Raw genomic sequence first — 20,678 nt, 5'->3', positions numbered from 1 at the left:
AGAATGCTTTCCAGAAAACCTTTATTCCCTTTGGGATTTTTTTCCCTTAAAGCTTTTATAATTAATGTGACAACACAAACCCAGCCGTGTCTGTAACTTCCTTTCATAGACACACAAACAGAACGTACGAAGCACGCAAGAGTGACGCTCACTGTCCTGTAGGACTGGCACAAGCCGGCTGGAAGACTTTACCGCATCATTGACATTGACCACATCCCTCTCTCTTCTCCCATCGCTAGTTGCCTCTCTGTCTTACTGATTCCACAGCTCAAGGTCTCAGGGATCTAGCCTCCTTCTCCTTCCTAACTCGCCTCATTCCTCTGCCAGCAGCTCTCATGATGGATAGATGGCAGCAGCAAACCAGTCCCCCGGCCCCCAGCCCCTCCTCTCCAACCACCCTCAATACAGCCACCAAAACCATCTTTGCAGAAAAATCACAAAGCCCATAGTCTTAAACTTCTGCTTAAAATTTGTTAATGGCTTCCCACCAATCAAGGGACAAAATCCAAAAATCCTTAGCATGGTATAAACACCTTTCATGAACTTGTCCCAAACTCATTTTTTGCTGGTCCACGGAAGCCACTCTATGCTCTTCCTACCCCATGGATTTTTACTCCTCTCTACCTTTGCTCATACTGTTTCCCTACCTGGAATGTCCTTCCCCACATCTCCACCTAACCAACTCCTATTCATCCTACAGCACCCAGTTAGTCGGAGTCACCTCTCTCGTGAATATTTCTCATCTCCCCATCTCCAAATCCAAACTAATCCATCCCTCCTCCATGCTTCTGTTACACTGTTGTCAAGCTTTATTTTAGCATTTATCCTCCATATTGAGGAAGGGGTCATATACTTATCTCTTACTGTGAACAACTGTAAACCAACAAATTAGATAACCTATATGAAATGGACAAATTCCTAGAAACACACAAACTACCAAAACTAACTCAAGAAGAAACAGAATATTTGAATAGACCCATAACAAGGTAAGAGAGTAAATCAGTCATCAAAACCCTCTCAACACACAGATGTAGAAAACAAACTTATGGTTACCAGGGGGAAAGGGGTGGGAGGGATAAATTTCGAGATTGGGATTGACATGTACACACTACTGTATATAAAATAGATAACTAATAAGGACCTACTGTATAGCACAGGGAACTCTACTCAATACTCTGTAATGACCTATTTGGGAAAAGAATCTAAAAAAGAGTAGATATATGTATATGTATAACTGATTCACTTTGCTGTACGGCAGAAACTCACACAACAGTGTAAATCAACTATACTCCAATAAAAGTTAAAAAACAAAAAACCTCTCAACAAAGAAAAGCCAGGGACCAGATGATTTCACTGGTGAATTCTAGCAAACATTTAAAGAAGAATTAATACCTTCTCAAACTCTTCTAACAAACAGAAGAGGAGGGAATGCTTCCTAATTCATTCTATGAGGCCAGTGTTACCCAGATACCAAAGCTAGACAAAGACATCACAAGAAAAGAAACCTATATATCCACTTCTTATAATAGGATGTGAGCGCCTACATCTCACTCACCTTGACGCCCACAGCATCTAGCACTATGCCTGGTACCCGGTGAGAAGCACTAGAACCTTCTTTATTCATGAATCACTTAAAGGGTAAACATGAATGTGTTTGTACCGGAGAATGTTGTCCAATTTGAAAGAGTCTGAACCCTGAGATAGTTTTAAATGGTTATAAAAATCCATCAGGGAAGATCTTTTGGGGGACAGAGAGGAGAAGCTTGGAGGGAGGAAGAAGATGGTTTCTTAGCCCATCACTCTGGCTATAAAACTCCTATATTAATTACCCAGAATTCCCAACGATCCTCATCATTACAATTTAACCATGAAATGCATGCCATTATTTTCCAAGCAAGAAAGTTGGTCCTTTGTGCTTCTTTCACAGAAAGTTAGAATGATCCTTGGGTGTAAAACAACACGGGTTCTGCATCTCACCCTGCTGTATTATTTATCCCCAATACGTACTGTGATTTCCAGTTTTGTCAAGAATGTTTTCATCTTCTATCCAGCAACTAGAGAAAAGAAGTGCAGTGGAGCTTCCTTGACAGGATTCCATAAATATATCAGGATTTCTTCAGAAATACAGCAATAGTCTTGTCCACAGATTTATGCCCAAATGACATTTTTGAAACACTGATATCAGGTGCTGGAATGCAAAAGACTCATTTTTCACTGGCTGAGGTTGTATAGAAAAGCATCACTGCTGGATCCTTATTCTTACATCCCCCCTACCCCAGAAGGTAAGTCCATCACGTTCAGACACCACTGTGATTTCTCTCCTCCAAACTCCCTAAGGGAGGGAATTGGAGCTTGGCAAAGCTCAGGTTTTACTTAAGGAGGTAATAATTTGTCCTCTTTCTCGTGGGAATGGCTGCAAAGATGAGAGGACAGCAGAAGAGCATTCCTTGTGTGTTTCTAGAACACAGTAGCTAAAAATACAGAAGTACAGTTTCTCAACAGCTGAATTACCCTCTAGGAAGAGCCTTGGTTTTGTCAGGCAGATACTTCAATGAGTTCCTTGGGCTGGGGTTGGGAACAGAATGGAGGGGCAGATGATGGCTGTTTTTTATTACTGTTGTTTTATTTGTTTTCTTTGCAGAGTGCAGAACATCCATGTAGGATGAGAGTGGAATTATTAAGGAGACGGGAGGAGCTGTAGGGAGAGGAGGAAGAGGAAAGATGAAATAAGGGTCTTCAGCACTGAGGTCCTATGGGGATGAATGATGAAGAATCTTCAGGTTTTGCTTTTTCACGCGTCACATAAATTCCTTCCCCAGAACTCCCATAACAATTTGAATGAAATATTCATTTCTCATTAACATAGTCTGCAGTTAGACCTTGGCTGGTTGGTTTTTTAATATTGAACCTTAGTGCTGAGTTGGCTTAAATATGGGCTCACAATGAAAGCAGGGCTCCCCATGAGGACCTGCTCATATTTAAACCACAGGCATGATGCTCGATGTACCAGCTAGCATGCTTTTAGTTGCAAGCAACAGAATCCTAGCTTAAAATGACGTGGTGAACAAAAGAGAGTTGTTGATTCATATAAATGAAAATGGTCAAGACTGGTTTCAGGAACAGCTTGGTCAGGGTGCTGACTCCATTTCTCTGCAATTGTCTTGATTCTGCCTTCTTCCACTTGATGGTTTAGTTTTCAGACTCACTTTTATCACAGTGACAAAACGGAACAGTTCCATACCTCATATCTTCCTGAAGTAGAGAGGGTTTCTACATCACAAGCACCAAACAAAATTCTGGGCTTCACTCTAATTGAACCCATTTGGGTTGCATGCCCACCTCTGAACCAATCGCCGTGGCCAACGGAACTACTATGTTCTCACTGGCTTAGGCTGGGTTTGTGTGACCATCTCTGAAACAAGCGTGTGCAGGAGAATTTTCTTTTTAAAAATTTAAAATTTTTTTATAGGTTTGTGGAGATATAATTGGCATGTAACATCGTGTAAGTTTAAGGTGTACAGTGTGATGATTTGAAATACATAGATACTGTGAAATGTTTACCACAATAAGGTTAGTTAACACACCCTTCACCTTGTATAATTACCATTTTGTTTTTGTCATGGTGAGAACATTAAAGCTGGACTCTCAGAGCATCTTTCAAGTATAAAGTACATTATTGTTAGCTATAGTCACCATGCTGGACCCTAGATCTCTGGAACTTGTTAACCTTATAACTGAGTGTCTGTATCCTAGGACCAACATCTCCCCATCTCCCACACCCCACCTTCCCAGCAACCACCATTCTAGACAGTGGGATTATCTGATTGTCTTAGGCTGGTTGGGGTGGGGTGCGGTGGGGGGCTTACCTCTGGAACTAGGAGTGGAGCCACTGTCCCCTGAATGACATGACTACCACGCACTGGGGGTAGAGTCAACATCCTTGAAATCACATCACCCCGTGCCTTCAGGAAGGAGAGGCATGCATGCTAAGAGACGTCTCTCTGAGTGGAGATTTTCTTTGGGATTTAAAAAGTGCCTTTCTAGGTGGTGGCGGGGATACACCTAGCAGCGCTCTTGTCCCTCCATGCACCTTCGCAAAAATAATAATAATGATAATTTTAAAAATAACAAGAAAAATTGCCTTTTGCTTTGGCCTTTCATCCTCCAATGCACTAGTAAACTACTTTGCTACTTCTCCCACGAGCATGGTTGTATTCACAACTTTGCTCAATATTTTTAATCAGAGACTCCAAACACTATCAAAAAGCTGTTTGGGGATTTGAACATGATTTAGAAACAAACAGCCTTGGTGTTGGGCACACGCTTAACAACATACATCTAGCCGCCTTGTAACTTCTGCTTCTTTTTTCAGACAGGAAGCCCAGTGGTTAGGGATTTGGGCTCTGGAGGTGGACCGTCTGATTCTGTACACTGGCTCTGCCACACAGCAGCTGAAGACCTTGGGTAATTTACTTGACCTTCCTGGGTCTTGGTTTCCTCATCTGCAAGATGGGGGTAATATGAACACACATGCCATGGAATGGCTGTGAGGACCAAATGCTATGGTGATGGGCAAGGCTTGGTTCAGTGCCTGGCACGTAGTAAATGCCCCATAAACGCAATAGTGATGACGATGATGATGATAAGTAATTGGCCTTGACTCCTGCTCTGTCCTTCCCAGCTAAATGGAGTCCGATCCCACAAAATGTGCCATTTTCCATAGTTCACATAAGAAAATCTAAGGGTCACGTGTCCTACACATCCACTCTTTGACAAGAATTTATAGAACCACAGACATTTAAGTTCAAGAGACACTCAAATCTGAAGTTGGCATCTGCCTAGCACTATTATAAAAATTAATTTTTCAAAGGGAACCTGGAGCCAAAGGGTTCAACAAGTGATTGTGGCACTTGAGGTATTAAAATATTCATACCAAATTATTAATAACAATAATGAATAATAGTGATATTAAACTATTAAACAGTTCCGTCCAGAAGAGTTGGATCAACCCTATATCACAAATGGCCAGCAGCATCTACAAGAAGGGACAGTAAGCTGTTGCCAGATATGAGGACACTGGGAGTCGTGTATTTGATTAAACGGACTTGAGTTTTCAGGGAAGCGATGTCTCTCTCCCTCCCCTTTTCAAACAGAAATCCAATTTTCAAAAAATCCTGGTCCACCTGGATTATCTTCCCCGTTTCCCACTCTTCCTCCACTCCCTGAAATGGTAGCTCATTAAATCCGTGCTCCAACTACTGCTGCTGTCAGAAGGCACATTCCAGAAATGAAAACAGCATCTTGAAGAGATATCTGTTCTCCCATGATAATTGCAGCATTATCCACAATAGCCAAGCTATGGAACCAACCTAAGTGTCCATCAGTGGATGAATGGATAAAGAAACGAGATACACAGTGGAATAGATACACAATGGAATATTATTCACCCATGAGAAAGAAGGAAATCCTGCCATTTGTGACAACATGGATGGACTTTGACAGCATTATGCTAAGTATTATAAAATAAGTCAGACAGAGAAAGACAAATACTGCATGGTATCACTTATCTAAAAAAATGTCAAATTCATAGAAACAGAGAGTAGAAAAGTGTTTGCCAGGGCCTGGGGTGTGGGGACGTGGAATAGGGAGAGGTTGGTAAAAGGGTACAAATTTTCAGCTATAAAATGAATAAGGTCTGAAGATCTAATGTAAAACATGGTGACTACAGTTGGTAATACTACACTGTGTAATTGAAATTTGCTAAGAGAGTAGAACTTAAGTGTTCTCACTAAAATAAAAAATAAAATAAAATAAAAATATGGGAGGTGATGGATGTGTTAATTAACTAGATGGGAGGAATTGTTCACAATGCATATATACACCTATCATATCATGATGTATGCTGTAAATATCTTACAATTTTGTTTGTCAATTATAATTCAATACAGGTTTAAAAAAAAAAGAAGAAAGCAAGCACATCCCGCTCAGCTTTTGTCCTATCACACAGCTCTAGTTTTCATGATCATTATGGAAACATCAGCTTTATTTATTTATTTATTTATTTATTTGAAACATCAGCTTTAAATCAGGCTCCAAAAATCTCCAGAGGATGCAGAAGCTTAGAGAAGCTATTCTCAAGATTTGAAAGCTACTGGAATCCTCTGCGCAGGCAGGTAGAGGAGGGAAGAACTGGTTAAAATGCAGATTCCTAGGCCCAATCCCAGAGACCCTAACCCTGGAGTGTGGCCTGAGAATCTGCATTTTGCATTGCCTTCTTGAAAAACTCTGAAGCAGGAATGGCTTGGATCATTCAAAAACTGGTCTGGATGCTCAGAGGACTGGACCCCTATATTTGAAGACACACACAACAGACACCCAATATATTTATTTCATGGGCATATATTACAGGGTGTGTGTTACAGACTGAAGGTTTGTATCCTCTCAAAATTCATTTGTTGAAGCCCTAACCCCAATGTGGTGGTATTCGGAGGTGGTGATTATTGGGTTTAGATGAGGTCATGAGGGTGGGACCCCTGTAATGGGGTTAGTGGCCTTATAGGAGGGGAAGGAGAGACCAGAGCTCTGTCTCCATCATGTGAGGACACAGAGAGAAGGTGGTCACCTTCAAGCCAGGAAGAGAGCCCTCCTCAGGGAACTAAATCAGCCAGCACCTTGATCTTGGACTTCCCAACCTCCAGTAACTGTGAGAAATAAGTTCCCATTGCTTAAGCTCTGTCTATGGTATTTTTTTTTATGGCACCCCAAGTGGACTAAGCCAGTGTGTGAGCATGGGTATCTGATCCAAAAAGAACCAAAGCCAGACAAATCCTGCCACAGACTCAGATCATCGTCCAGCAAAGATCAAGGTTGAGGACATCTGATACTGTCAGAGATCATCATTTGCTGGTGTTAAGTAAAATATGTTCTCCTCTCTAAAACTCATGAATTTCAAACCCATGAATAGGTTACTGTGTTGGAATTGCTGGCATACTTTGCATTTTATAGAGGAAAGCTTCCTTCGATCGACATATTCAGGCTCCGATGCCGCTAATAAAGGTCTTAATTTTCTATATGAAAATCCTTCTAGGTAGAAGTATCAACAGAAGCCTGTTTGTCTGAAAGATGTTGGAGACATCTGATTCTTTTTTTTTTTTTTGGCCACACCCTGCAGCTTGTGGGTTCTTAGTTCCCTAACCAGGGATTGAACCCAGGCCCTTAGCAGTGAAAGGGCGGAGTCCTAACCACTGGACCACCAAGGAATTCCCTGATTTTTAATTATAATATATACTTAGACATGTACAGATCTAGGCACCTGCATTCCATAATTTGCACCTGACACCTCTCAGGCACCACCACAGATCTTTGGTCTCTGCTGTTTTGGGGACCCTTGACTGCTGGTTCCATTCTAGCCCCCATGGAGTGACAAGCTGTGCCTGGGCTCTGACCACCTTCACACAGCGATGGCCCCAAAGCCCTGGGTCTCCTCTTTGCTGGACCTGAGACTTGAGAGCAGTGGACTCACTCAGCAGCCGTTCATGACCAATTTGGATTTTTAATTATTGCCCTTTGCTGGGAAACTTTGACCAGTCTGGGTGGCGAGTTGATGCACCAATTTCTCCCCGTTCCTCTGCTCAGTTGGATGGTTCTAAAACAACCAAGATGGTTCCATGAGATGGAGCAGCCAGTACTGCTTGATACGGAGAGGTGCCCAGTTAAGTACCCACCCTTATGTGCTGTCTCTCCTTTCTTCCCTGCCTCGTTCATCTTCTCTCTGGGATTGCACCCTCTTATAAAGCAGCAGCACATACAGTTTTGCCTCGGACTCAGCTTTCTGGGTCACCCAGGCCAATGCATATGGATGCATAAACTCTACAAAGGCAAGGACTTCTGAGTGGTTTTGTTCCCTGTTGGATCCCTAGCATTTGGAATAAACAGCACTGGCACATAGTAAGAGCTCAGTGAATATCTGCTGAATGAAGAATAAATATTTCAGGCTCTGTGCTAAGCATGTTTCGTGGATTATGTCATATCATTCTCACAACCACCCTGTAAGGTAGGTGTTATTGTTATCTAGGTAATTTACAGAGGAGGAAACAGGCCCAGAGAGGTCAAGCAACTTGCCCAAGGTCACTCAGCAAGAAGGCGATGGAGCTGGGATAGGAACCCAGGTGGTCTGACCCACACTCAAAACCCCAGTTCTGCACTGGTGTCCTTAGTCATCTGTCACCTTCTCATTCTAGAGCATCTTTTTGAATTGTGGTAAAATACAACATAAAATTTACCGTCTTAATCATTTCAGTAGTGTTAAATGAATTCACATTGGTGTGCAACAAATCTCCAAAACTCTCATCCTGCAAATCTGAAATTCTGTCCCCACTAAACAATAACTCCCCATCCCCCACCCCAGCCCCTGGCAACACCTTTCTACTTTCTGTCTCTATGAATTTGACTACATATTCTAGGTACCTCATGTAAGTGGAATCATGCAGTATTTGTCTTTTTGTGACTGGCTTATTACACTTAATGTAATGTCCTCGAGGTTCATCCGTGTTGTGACATGCAGCAGAATTTCCTTCCTTTTTAAGGCTGAATAATATTCCATGGTGTTATATACCTCACTTAACTCATCCATTGATCTGTTGATGGACACTTGGGATGCTTTCACACTTTGGCTGTTGTGAATAATGCTGTTATGAACATGGATGTGCAAATATCTCTTTGAGACCCTGCATTCAATTCTTTGGGGCAGATACCCAGAAGTGGAGCCTGCCATCTTTTTTATACCACTCACTGTGTGACGGCCAAAGCCCTATGCCTCTGATTCCCAGCCGCCGCCTCCTCCAAGCTGCCTCTCTCACAGTTAAGGGCCTTTACTCATTCCCCTGGTGTAGTGGGAAAGGGGTTGCAGAACTAGTAAGGATGGATGGATGGTAAGGGGCTGGACGCGAGGACCACAGAGCAGGACCTCTTGCCCTGATGAAATGACCACAGTGCCTTCTTCAAGCCCCTTCATTATCCGTGAATATTCAGGGACTCTACAGGTACAGGCTCACCAACCCCCAGAGGTCTTGATGCCTCTCCATGCAGCTTCCAGGCATGTAAACCAAGTGGGTTGGATTAGCTTAAGGACCTGAACCAGTCATTTTAAATCCTCACAATATGGCCCCACCAGTGCTAAGCATGTTTCATGTATGATCTCATTTAATTCTCTCAACACCCCCATGAGGCCAACACAGGATGCTCCCCACTTTACAGAAGTACTAGAATTTGAACTTCTGGGTCTGAATCTCATCCCTCTGGACATCACTACCACCCTAAGCTGCCCACTGGCTGGTCACAAGGTCCTCCTTGGAGATCCCTGAGCCAGGCGTTGCCAGCCCTCTGGCCATATCTGTCTCATCTCCCCTCCTTTCCTGCGGCCCCACTAGTGAAGACTATCAGGGTTCCCAGAACTGGGGGGTTGGGGAGGGGGAGGGGGACGGACCACTGGCAGCACTTTTTTTCTCTCTCTGCACCTGCTCAAATATGGGGAAATAAAGAGATTATTAATTTGGCCAAATCATATAGAGTAGCATCAAAAATAAAACCAAGTTAAATATAAATGAATAAATAAATAAACAAACAGATATATAGAGAGAGACAGACTGAGAACACCTACCTCTGCTTTATCACCTTTATCTCCAAATTTCACTCAGCCAAATTCTACCTGAATTTGCTAAAGATACAAGCCCGAATTTTCTGCACCTAGCAATTTGGGGACTCCACTCATTGTAGGAACAGGAATTTATCCTGGCATCTACTTACACAACCTTTTTAACTTTCTAGAAACCTTCAACCTCTTATGCTGGAAAGCATCACCAGGCCTGACTTCCAGTCCTAGCTGTGTGATCTTGTGCTCATCACTTACCCTCTCTGGGCTTCGACTGACAAATGAAGGTTGGGTTGGATAGACACTAAAGTCCATTCCAGCCATAGCCTGATTTTATGTTCTGGGAATCATTTGAGCCTCAAGACTGATCTTTGATGTAATCAGAGCACGTATGAGTCTCTCCAAATGACCGAAGAAGAAATGGAGGCCCAGCCAGGTAGTTAACACTCATCACCAAGCCTGGAACGAGGACCAAGGCTCCAGCCAGGACTTGGGGCCATTTTTTAAGGACCACACAGCCACATGCTGAATGAGACAGAAGATGAAGCCATTAGCATCCCCCCAAGCCTAAGGTATCAGTTCAGTTCTGGGGCCCAGCCCAGAGACTGGCATGCAGTAGGTGCTCAATTAATATTTGTGGACCATATGATATCACTTATATGTGAAATCTAAAATATAACACAAAAGGACTTATCTACAAAACAGAAACAGACTCACAGCCATAGAGAACAGACTTGTGGTTGCCAAGGGGTAGGGGGGTGGGGTAGGGAAGAATTGGGACTTCAGGGTTAGCAGATGCAAACTATTATATAGAGGATGGATAAGCAACAAGGACCTACTGTATAGCACAGGGAACTATATTCAATATCCTATAACAAACCATATGGAAAAGAATATGAAAAAGAATGTCTATATATGTATAACTGAATCACTTCGCTGTACAGCAGAAATTAACACAACATTGTAAATCAACTATACTTCAATTAAAACAAAACAAACAAAAAAGAAAGGCTGACCCTATCAGATCCTGGTTCAAAGAATCTGATTTTAGCAATCACCCAAAAAATCTCATTATGAGGTCATTTTGCTTGGAACGGCAGCCCCACGGTAAATCCCAAGAGCAGTATGGTGTGGAAAGTGCCCAGAACTGGGAGTTGGCAGGCTTCCATCTTAGTCCCAGCTTTGCCACCCATCGTCTGTGTGACCCTGAACCCAGGGACTCCGTTTCCCCATCTATTTAATAAGAGTGTTTAACACAAATGAGTTCCTCACTGAATTTGAATCTAGGATTCCATGGAAGAGGGGAAAAGAGAGACAGTAGAGAAGAAAGAAGGAGTCAGTGGTGTACTGGAATAGGCTTGTACCAACTTCCGGGAACCATCTGTGCTCACCTCTTCCCAATTCCAAATTCTGTGACATCATGGCAATAGCCTGGAATGGGCCATGATGTAAGTATTTACACCATGGAAATTGGCAAATGCTAAATCAGAATTTTGTTGCTAAACACTTACCAGCACACCACTGGAAGGGGGCCAACATTTACTGAGCACTTAGTGTATGCCAGGCACTTCATGTAGACTATCTTTTCTGGTCCTTACAACCATGTGACAAACTCTGAGGCTCAAAGAGATTTAGTAACTTGCTCAATGTCACCCAGCAATTAAGAGATGAAGCTTATTTTCCAACCCAGGACTGACTAAATCCAAACTCCTGTCACCACACTTGCCTCTCTGAGTTTGGAAAGCCAAACATGGTAAGAAACCATAAGTATAGCTGGTCATAGCTCTGAAAGGTACTTTGGAGATGGAGGGATTCAGGCTAGTAGAGATGCTAGCTCTTCCTCTGTCCAACAAAAATCCTATGATGTTCTCAATTCCCCTTAAGGTTTTTCAGCTCATATTGTCAATATAGATTTGGCCTGGACCCCATTTTTTCCATTCCTCTCTCCTGGCGGCTTTGCATTACGTGAACTTAGAGCCAAATTATTTGGAACCTTTACCAAATGTCAATTTAAGGGGCTTGCTTTGGGTGTTGAAGACCAATAACATCATAAATTTACTACTGGGCTAAGGTGTTGGACGGACATGTCATGAGCCAACTGGAGGACATTTCCATGCTATTTGACCAAAGGTAACCCTGTCTTTCCATCATGGGCATTGCTATGATGAAGGTTCTACATAAGCTAATTCAGGGGGCATATATGCAATTTCCTGCAAACACACCACCTCCTCCGTTCATTAATACTGTATCTCTCCAAAGACTTTCCTTCTTTCTCCTTCCCCAAGAGGGAATACCTTTCAACTGGGTCTGTGAAAGCAACCCAGCAGAAACAAATGATGAGGTCCATTATCCAAGATGTTTCGTATAAAAGCAACATCCACTTATTGAGATAAATTGAGTGCCCAGAACAGTGATTTTTTTTTTTTAACATCTTTATCGGAGTATAATTGCTTTACAATGGTGTGTTACTTTCTGCTTTATAACAAAGTGAATCAGTTATACATATACATATATCCCCATATCTCTTCCCTCTTGCATCTCCCTCCCTCCCACCCTCCCTATCCCATCCCTCTAGGTGGTCACAAAGCACCGAGTTGATCTCCCTGTGCTATGCGGCTGCTTCCCACTAGCTATCTATTTTACGCTTGGTAGTGTATATATGTCCATGCCACTCTCTCACTTTGTCACAGCTTACCCTTCCCCCTCCCCATAGCCTCAAGTCCATTCTCTAGTAGGTCTGTGTCTTTATTCCCGTCTTGCCCCTAGGTTCTTCATGACCACTTTTTTGGGTTTTTTTTTAGATTCCATATATATGTGTTAGCATATGGTATTTGTTTTTCTCTTTCTGACTTACTTCACTCTGTATGACAGACTCTAGGTCCATCCACCTCACTACAAATAACTCAATTTCGTTTCTTTTTATGGCTGAGTAATATTCCATTGTATATATGTGCCACATCTTCTTTATCCACTCATCTGCTGATGGACACTTAGGTTGCTTCCATGTCCTGGCTATTGTAAATAGAGCTGCAATGAACACTGTGGTACATGAATCTTTTTGATTATGGTTTTCTCAGGGTATATGCCCAGTAGCGGGATTGCTGGGTTGTATGGTAGTTCTATTTGTAGTTTTTTCAGGAACCTCCATACTGTTCTCCATAGTGGCTGTACCAATTTACATTCCCACCAACAGTGCAAGAGGGTTCCCTTTTCTCCACACCCTCTCCAGCATTTATTGTTTCTAGATTTTTTGATGATGGCCATTCTGACTGGTGTGAGGTGATATCTCAATGTAGTTTTGATTTGCATTTCTCTAGTGATTAATGATGTTGAGCATTCTTTCATGTGTTTGTTGGCAATCTGTATATCTTCTTTGGAAAAATGTCTATTTAGGTCTTCTGCCCATTTTTGGATTGGGTTGTTTGTTTTCTTGATATGGAGCTGCAGGAGCTGCTTCTATGTTTTGGAGATTAATCCTTTGTCAGCTGCTTCATTTGCAAACATTTTCTCCCATTCTGAGGGTTGTCTTTTCGACTTGTTTATGGTTTCCTTTGCTGTGCAAAAGGTTTTAAGTTTTATTTGGTCCCATTTGCTTATTTTTGTTTTTATTTCCATTTCTCTAGGAGGTGGGTCAAAAAGGATCTGGCTGTGATTTATGTCATACAGTGTTCTGCCTATGTTTTCCTCTAAGAGTTTGATAGTGTCTGGCCTTACATTTAGGTCTTTAATCCATTTTGAGTTTATTTTTCTGTATGGTGTCAGGGAGTGTTCTAATTTCATTCTTTTACATGTACCTGTCCAGTTTTCCCAGCACCACTTATTGAACAGGCTGTCTTTTCTCCACTGTATATTCTTGCCTCCTTTATCAAAGATAAGGTGACCATATGTGTGTGGGTTTATCTCTGGGCTTTCTATCCTGTTCCATTGATCTATGTTTCTGTTTTTGTGCCAGTACCATACTGTCTTGATTACTGTAGCTTTGCAGTATAGTCTGAAGTCAGGGAGCCTGATTCCTCCTGTTCCGTTTTTCTTTTTCAAGATTGCTTTGGCTATTTGGGGTCTTTTGTGTTTCTATACAAATTGTGAAATTTTTTGTTCTAGTTCTGTGAAAAATGCCAGTGGTAGTTTGATAGGGATTGCACTGAATCTGTAGATTGCTTTGGGTAGTAAAGTCATTTTCACAATGTTGATTCTTCCAATCCAAGAACATGGTACATCTCTCCATCTGTTTGTAACATCTTTAATTTCTTTTATCAATGTCTTATAATTTTCTGCATACAGGTCTTCTGTCTCCTTGGGTAGGTTTATTCCTAGATATTTTATTCTTTTTGTTGCAATGGTAAATGGGAGTGTTTTCTTAATTTCACTTTCAGATTTTTCATCATTAGTGTATAGGAATGCAAGAGATTTCTGTGCATTAATTTCATATCCTGCTACTTTACCAAATTCACTGATTAGCTCTAGTAGTTTTCTGGTAGCATCTTTAGGATTCTCTATGTATAGTATCATGTCATCTGCAAACAGGGACTGCTTTACTTCTTCTTTTCCAATTTGGATTCCTTTTATTTCTTTTTCTTCTCTGATTGCTGTGGCTAAAACTTCCAAAACTATGTTGAATAACAGTGGTGAGAGTGGGCAACCTTGTCTTTTTCCTGATCTTAGTGGAAATGGTTTCAGTTTTTCACCATCGAGGACGATGTTGGCTGTGGGTTTGTCATATATGGCCTTTATTATGTTGAGGAAAGTTCCCTCTATGCCTACTTTCTGGGGGGTTTTTATCATAAATGGGTGTTGAATTTTGTCGAAAGCTTTCTCTGCATCTATTGAGATGATCATATGGTTTTTCTCCTTCAATTTGTTAATATGGTGTATAACATTGATGATTCGAGTATATTGAAGAATCCTTGCATTCCTGGGATAAACCCCACTTGATCATGGTGTATGATCCTTTTAATGTGCTGTTGGATTCTGTTTGCTAGTATTTTGTTGAGGATTTTTGCATCTATGTTCATCAGTGATATTGGCCTGTAGTTTTCTTTCTTTGTGACATCTTTGTCTGGTTTTGGTATCAGGGTGATGGTGGCCTCGTAGAATGAGTTTGGGAGTGTTCCTCCCTCTGCTATATTTTGGAAGAGTTCAAGAAGGATAGGTGTTAGCTCTTCTCTAAATGTTTGATAGAATTCGCCTGTGAAGCCATCTGGTCCTGGGCTTTTGTTTGGTGGAAGATTTTAAATCACAGTCTCAATTTCAGTGCTTGTGATTGGTCTGTTCATATTTTCTATTTCTTCCTGGTTCAGTCTTGGAAGGTTGTGCATTTCTAAGAATTTGTCCATTTCTTCCAGGTTGTCCATTTTATTGGCATAGAGTTGCTTGTAGTAATCTCTCATGATCCTTTGTATTTCTGCAGTGTCAGTTGTTACTTCTTTTTCATTTCTAATTCTATTGATTTGAGTCTTCTCCCTTTTTTTCTTGATGAGTCTGGCTTATGGTTTATCAATTCTGTTTATCATCTCAAAGAAACAGCCTTTAGTTTTATTGATCTTTGCTATCGTTTCCTTCATTTCTTTTTCCTTTATTTCTGATCTGATCTTTATGATTTCTTTCCTTCTGCTAACTTTGGGGTTTTTTTGCAGAACATTGATTTTTAAAAAATGGTTCCTGTAATGTTAAGGTAACTCATGCCTCTGCCACTTGCTCAAGATTGAATCAAGCTTATTGGTTTTCCTGTAACCACAAGGATGCCCTTCTCACTCCACACCTGATTGACTTTTCATCTACTGCCGACATTCAATGACTCTCTGGTGGAAAGAGTTCAGTAATAAATCAGGCTCTCTCTAGAAGGGTCTCTCTGGACCCTCACAGGAAATGCAATTGAGCAACATGAATTTTTCTTTAGCTGGATTTCCCACCCCTTAAATTATAAGCCATTAAGCTCGGTGAGCACTAATTAAGTACCTGTGGGTAGAAATCCACATCACCTAGATTCTCTCCCAGTTAATGTGGCTTGAGGCCTCACTGGCAGCTTTCAGCCTTTGGGTCAGAGAGAAGCGGTCTCTAGCTCCTTGGTAACCAGCATGGAAATATTCAAAGAGGAGGATTTCAGCTTGAAAGGTGTGTAGCTGGAGCCTGAGCAGAGCTGTGTGCAGCCTACAGTGAGAGATTAAATAGCAGGAGTCTACATGAGTTTGGTCCTGGATTTGCTGTGGGGATGTAGCCAAGTCGCTTCCATTCTGGTCTAGACCTCAGACTTCCTGCCTATGAAATATGGGGGACAGGCATAACCAGGGGTGGAAAAATCTAGTAACCTCAGAGGCAAGGCAGGTAAAGTAAATGAGTTCAGAGAGCTGAACTAAGAACTCAGGGAGGGGCTTCCCTGGTGGCGCAGTGGTTGAGAGTCTGCCTGCCAATGCAGGGGACACGGGTTCGAGCCCTGGTCTGGGAAGATCCCACATGCCGCGGAGCGGCTAGGCCTGTGAGCCACAACTACTGAGCCTGCGCGTCTGGAGCCTGTGCTCCGCAACAAGAGAGGCCGCGACAGTGAGAGGCCTGTGCACCGCGATGAAGGGTGGCCCCCGCTCGCTGCAACTGGAGAAAGCCCTTGCACAGAAACGAAGACCAAACACAGCCAAAAATAAATAAATAAATAAATAAATTGATAAAAAAAAAAAGAGAGATCAAGTCAGAAAATGAAAAGGATACACCAAGGTTTGGGCTGTGAGCATCAGGGTAAATAATGATCTTTCACGGTTTCCCTTTGCCATGTTGGCCAGCCATTGTTCACAGATCTTAAGCCACTCTAATAAGCATTCAGAGGCTATGGTCTACTTGGTTCTAAATGGGGGTGGGGAGTGGGGAGGAATTCATCTCTGATTTGCCACTGGAAGTCCAGAACACCTTGCCTGATGGGGTGGGTAAAATTAAACTTGGACATACAACTGGCCCAGAAGCAAAAATGTTCCCACCATGGGTATTCAGGAAAAGAATTAAAGGAGTGTAATAGTCAGAGGAGATAAGACTTATAGCCAAAGAACAGTGTAAGGTGGGGTAGAATCACAGACTATCAGAGCTGGGAGAAACCAGATGATGATGATGATGATGATGATGATGATGATGATGATGATGATGATGAAGCAGCAGCAAACTAACACTTCTTGGTTTAATATGTTCCAGGCCTGGTCTAGTTCTATTACCAGCCTCATCTCTGAATCCTCCCAACAACCCTATGAGAGGTTAGCTCCATTTCTCAGTGGAGAAAACAGAGACCCCAAAAAGCAAAGCCACTCACCCAAGCTCAAAGCTAGGGTGGAGCTGGGATTGGCACCCATCTCTCTGAGCCCTGAGCCCACTTAGCCAGTGATTCTCTAAGTATGGACCCTAGACCATCAACATCACCCCAGGAGTGACTATTTAAAATGCAGATTCCTGGGCCCCATCTGGATTCACTGAATCAAAATCTTTAGGGGAGGATAGCCTCAGATCTGTATTTTGAACCAGATTTCTACATTTCTGCATTTTGAACCAGATGGTTTCTACATTTGCTGAGGCTTGAGAATCACCAAACAAGACTGAAGTTGCAATCCAGTTCTTAAACTGTGATCCACAAGCAGCTCTCCAAGGGTCTATGACCTGCCGATAATATTATAAACTGAAGTACTGGTCAACATGTGTTCACTCCCCTTCCTCTCCCCTTTGGGGCAGTGTATACTTTTCTGCCTCTATGAGTTAGACCATTTGATTCTGGCCAATGGAATGTGAGCAGATGGGGTGATAGAACCTTGAACCATGTTTGTGTAGTGTGGCTTGTCTCTCAGGCTTCTATACCATCACCATGAAAAGAACGTGTTTCACAGACATAGAGAACAGACTTGTGGTTGCCGGGGGTGGGGGGGCGGGAGGGAAGTATTGGGAGTTTGGGATTAGCAGATGCAAACTATTATATATAGATGGATAATCAACAATGTCCTATTGCATAGCACAGAGAACTATATTCAATATCCTGTAATAAACCTTAATGGAAAATAATATGAACAACTATATATAACTGAATCACTTTGCTGTACACATAACTGAATCACTTTGCTGTACACCTGAAACTAACACAACATTATAAATCAACTATACTTCAATTAAGAAAAAAGAACTTGTTTCACAAAGCAGCTGCCCCTTCAGCCTGAGCTCCAGAATCAGACACATGGAGCAGAGCTGAACTTTCCCAAGGCCTAGAGCCAAGCACAGGCAACCCATACTCTGACACCAAAACACCCAAGCCGGCCCGTATACATGCCAACCACATGAGCAAGAAAAATAAGTGCTTGTTGTCAGCCATTGAGTGTAGGGATGATTTGTTACATAGCAACACTGCAGCAATAGCTGACTAAAACACCTAAAATTATATACCCTAAATTGTGTGTCCATCTTTATACTGTGTGTCCACCTTTGAGAGAGGGTATATATACCTTTCAGCTAATTCTCAAGAGACCAGGGACCTCAAAAATAATAAGACACTCAGATGTACTCGAAAATCCTCCCCATTCTCAATGGAACCTCAGGTTCTGGGACTTCAGCTGAATGAGTATCCCCTGTCCCTCCCTGTCTCTTAGAATGCAAATGTTTATTTAAGCCTTAAACTTTAAGGGGTCCAGATTGAGTATGCTATGGGAGTTCCAAGAAGGGGGCTTGGAACTCCCATAGCATACAGTGGAAAAATTTCTTTCCACTGGGGCTTATAAATTACCCATTTATCACCCCAGTGGAAAGAAATTTTTCTCCACCTCTGTGAAATAGATATAAACAACTCAGTTGATGTTTTGGCCAGATGTGAAAAATTAAAAATGGTATGCCTCAGGCTGGGTTGGCGTCTATATAAATAAATACACAGAATCTATATTCAACACCTCAATCAGGAAAATGATATTCACGTGTCACAGAACATTAATTTTTTTTTCAAGACCATTAGGTAATATTTTTAGGAATTTGTGAATACACAATTTATGTTGTTTTTGGCCCAGAGGTGGTGAACTAACAGCTCCAAGGACCCTTGGTAGGCGGCAAGGCCCCCGAGGAGGATGTGAAATGACCCGCTGAGACTTCATTTGTTTGACGTCACTGCTCATATTTTATCCTGAGTTGGAGGCCAAACAAGCCAATCTGGGAACAATCCATTTTCCCGTGCTGGCGGCATCCCCTTGGCTGTTATTGGCTGAGTATTTCAACACAGATGGATGGGTTCTGCCCCGTCAGGGAGACGCAACTGGACTTGAATGGAGTCCAGCTGGCAGGATTTCTGATTGCCAGGATGACCTGCTCCTTTCAAGGAGAGCAGAATTCAAATGGTGATTTGTGAATTGATAGGGAGGGGAGTGAGAAAGGGCAGATGTATTTGCATCCGTAACCCACGTAACCCAGGGCTACACAGGGATTGGAGAAGGGTCTTCTTGGGTAGTGTGAAAGGAATTGGAAGGGCTTCTCCTCCTCCTCAGTCCCCCCTCCCAGCAATGGCTGTACTGTCTGTCCTTTTGGGTTTTGGTGCATCTTTTCTTTGTCAGTACCATCAGATAGCCTGGGTTTGGATCCCAGATATACACCACTTATTTGCTGTGCAGAATAGGGCATTACTTAAGCTCTCTGTGCTTCTGGAACCTTGTTGCAGAGTGAGGACAATATGCCTTGACAGTTAAATGAGCTGGTGAGCTGGGCAGCACAGTGCAGTGGTTAAGAACGTGGGCTTTGAAGCTTCTGGATGGGTTTGAATCCCAGCTATACCACTCACTTGCTGTGCAGCCTAGGACAAGTTACTTAACGTCTCTATGCTTCAGTCTCCTCTTATGTGAAATAAACATGATAATAGTTCTTACCTTGGTGGCTGTCCCGATGAGTTAATACAATCAGCACCCTGGGCTTAAGCCTTGGATCTTAGGGACCTATAATAAGCTCCCCAGGTGATTCAGCAAGGGAATAGGAGAGCAGGGCATCCCTCTGAGGAAATTTTCTATGCATCCTTAGATAAATAACTTCCATTCTCTGAGCCTTAGCATCTATAAAATAGAAGCATTGGGCTGAATGGTCTCTTAACTGCCCCTTTAAAATGTTGCGATTCTGTGGGCATGTACACTGACCCAGAAGATGATGCTTTATGCCTTTGCACATGCTGTTCCTTTTGCCTGGAGAGACCACCCTCACCTATCAATTCGGAGAATGTCTATTCACCCCCCCAAGCCCCAGCCCTCATGTGGTTTCCTCTGCAAACCCTTCTCTGACCCTTCCTAGCCCTGCGTGCTCCACTCTTCCTTAGGCATCTGGCTCCTGTTACACTCACCTCCCTGTGTTACTCATGTGATGCACTTGGACCAGGTCTGTTCATCCTCCCACAGGCTCGCCTTCACCAAGACAGTGAGACTTTCTTCAGGCGGGGTTCACTCAACAGACCGAAGCTGAACCTCTCTAGAGGATGGAGCCAGGAGGTAAGCAGAGGGGATGGGTAGGATGGTCCAGGTACTGAGCGAAGTAAAGAGAGGTCTGGAGGTGAAGACAGTGAGGAGACCAGCTTCTCTAGTTTGGAGGAGAGCACTGCAAGCACTTTTTTTTATTCTGGCTTAGGATATAGCATAGAGTAAGTGTTCAGTAAATGTTTGTAGGATGATGGAAAGGATGTAGGATGATGGAATGGATGGGTGGATGGGATGGATAGACGGAAGGACGGGGGGATGGATGAATGAATGGGTGGATGAGATAGATGGATGGATGGATGGATGGATGGATGGATGGATGGATGATATATATTGCAGTGCCCAGAGTTAGTGCAGACTCCACGGACTAAAGTCACAGCCCCAACAATACTATCCTGACTTCAGATGGCAGCTGCAAAGTTAGGGGTTCCCAGGCCACTGCATTTCTGACCAACTGACTACAAGGGTGGGGGTCCCCCCTACCTCCCTCAAATGCAATAATTCACTAAAACAACCCACTAGAACTCAGGAAAGTGCTATACTTATGATTACAGTCTTATCATAAAGGATACAAATCTGGACCA

The 20,678-nt window shown here is 42.6% G+C and overlaps 1 long non-coding RNA gene across 1 annotated transcript in view; it reads left to right on the top strand.

The window, feature by feature from the left end:
- LOC309610957 overlaps window positions 1-20,678 on the top strand; it is a 155,913-nt gene that overhangs the window by 7,903 nt on the left and 127,332 nt on the right. The window lies entirely within an intron of this gene.

The sequence above is a fragment of the Balaenoptera borealis genome, assembly GCF_965194805.1.
Source record: "Balaenoptera borealis genome assembly, chromosome: 14".
Classification (NCBI taxonomy): domain Eukaryota; kingdom Metazoa; phylum Chordata; class Mammalia; order Artiodactyla; family Balaenopteridae; genus Balaenoptera; species Balaenoptera borealis.
The sequence above is the reverse complement of the archived record's forward strand: the minus strand, read 5'-3'. Positions and strand labels throughout refer to the sequence as shown.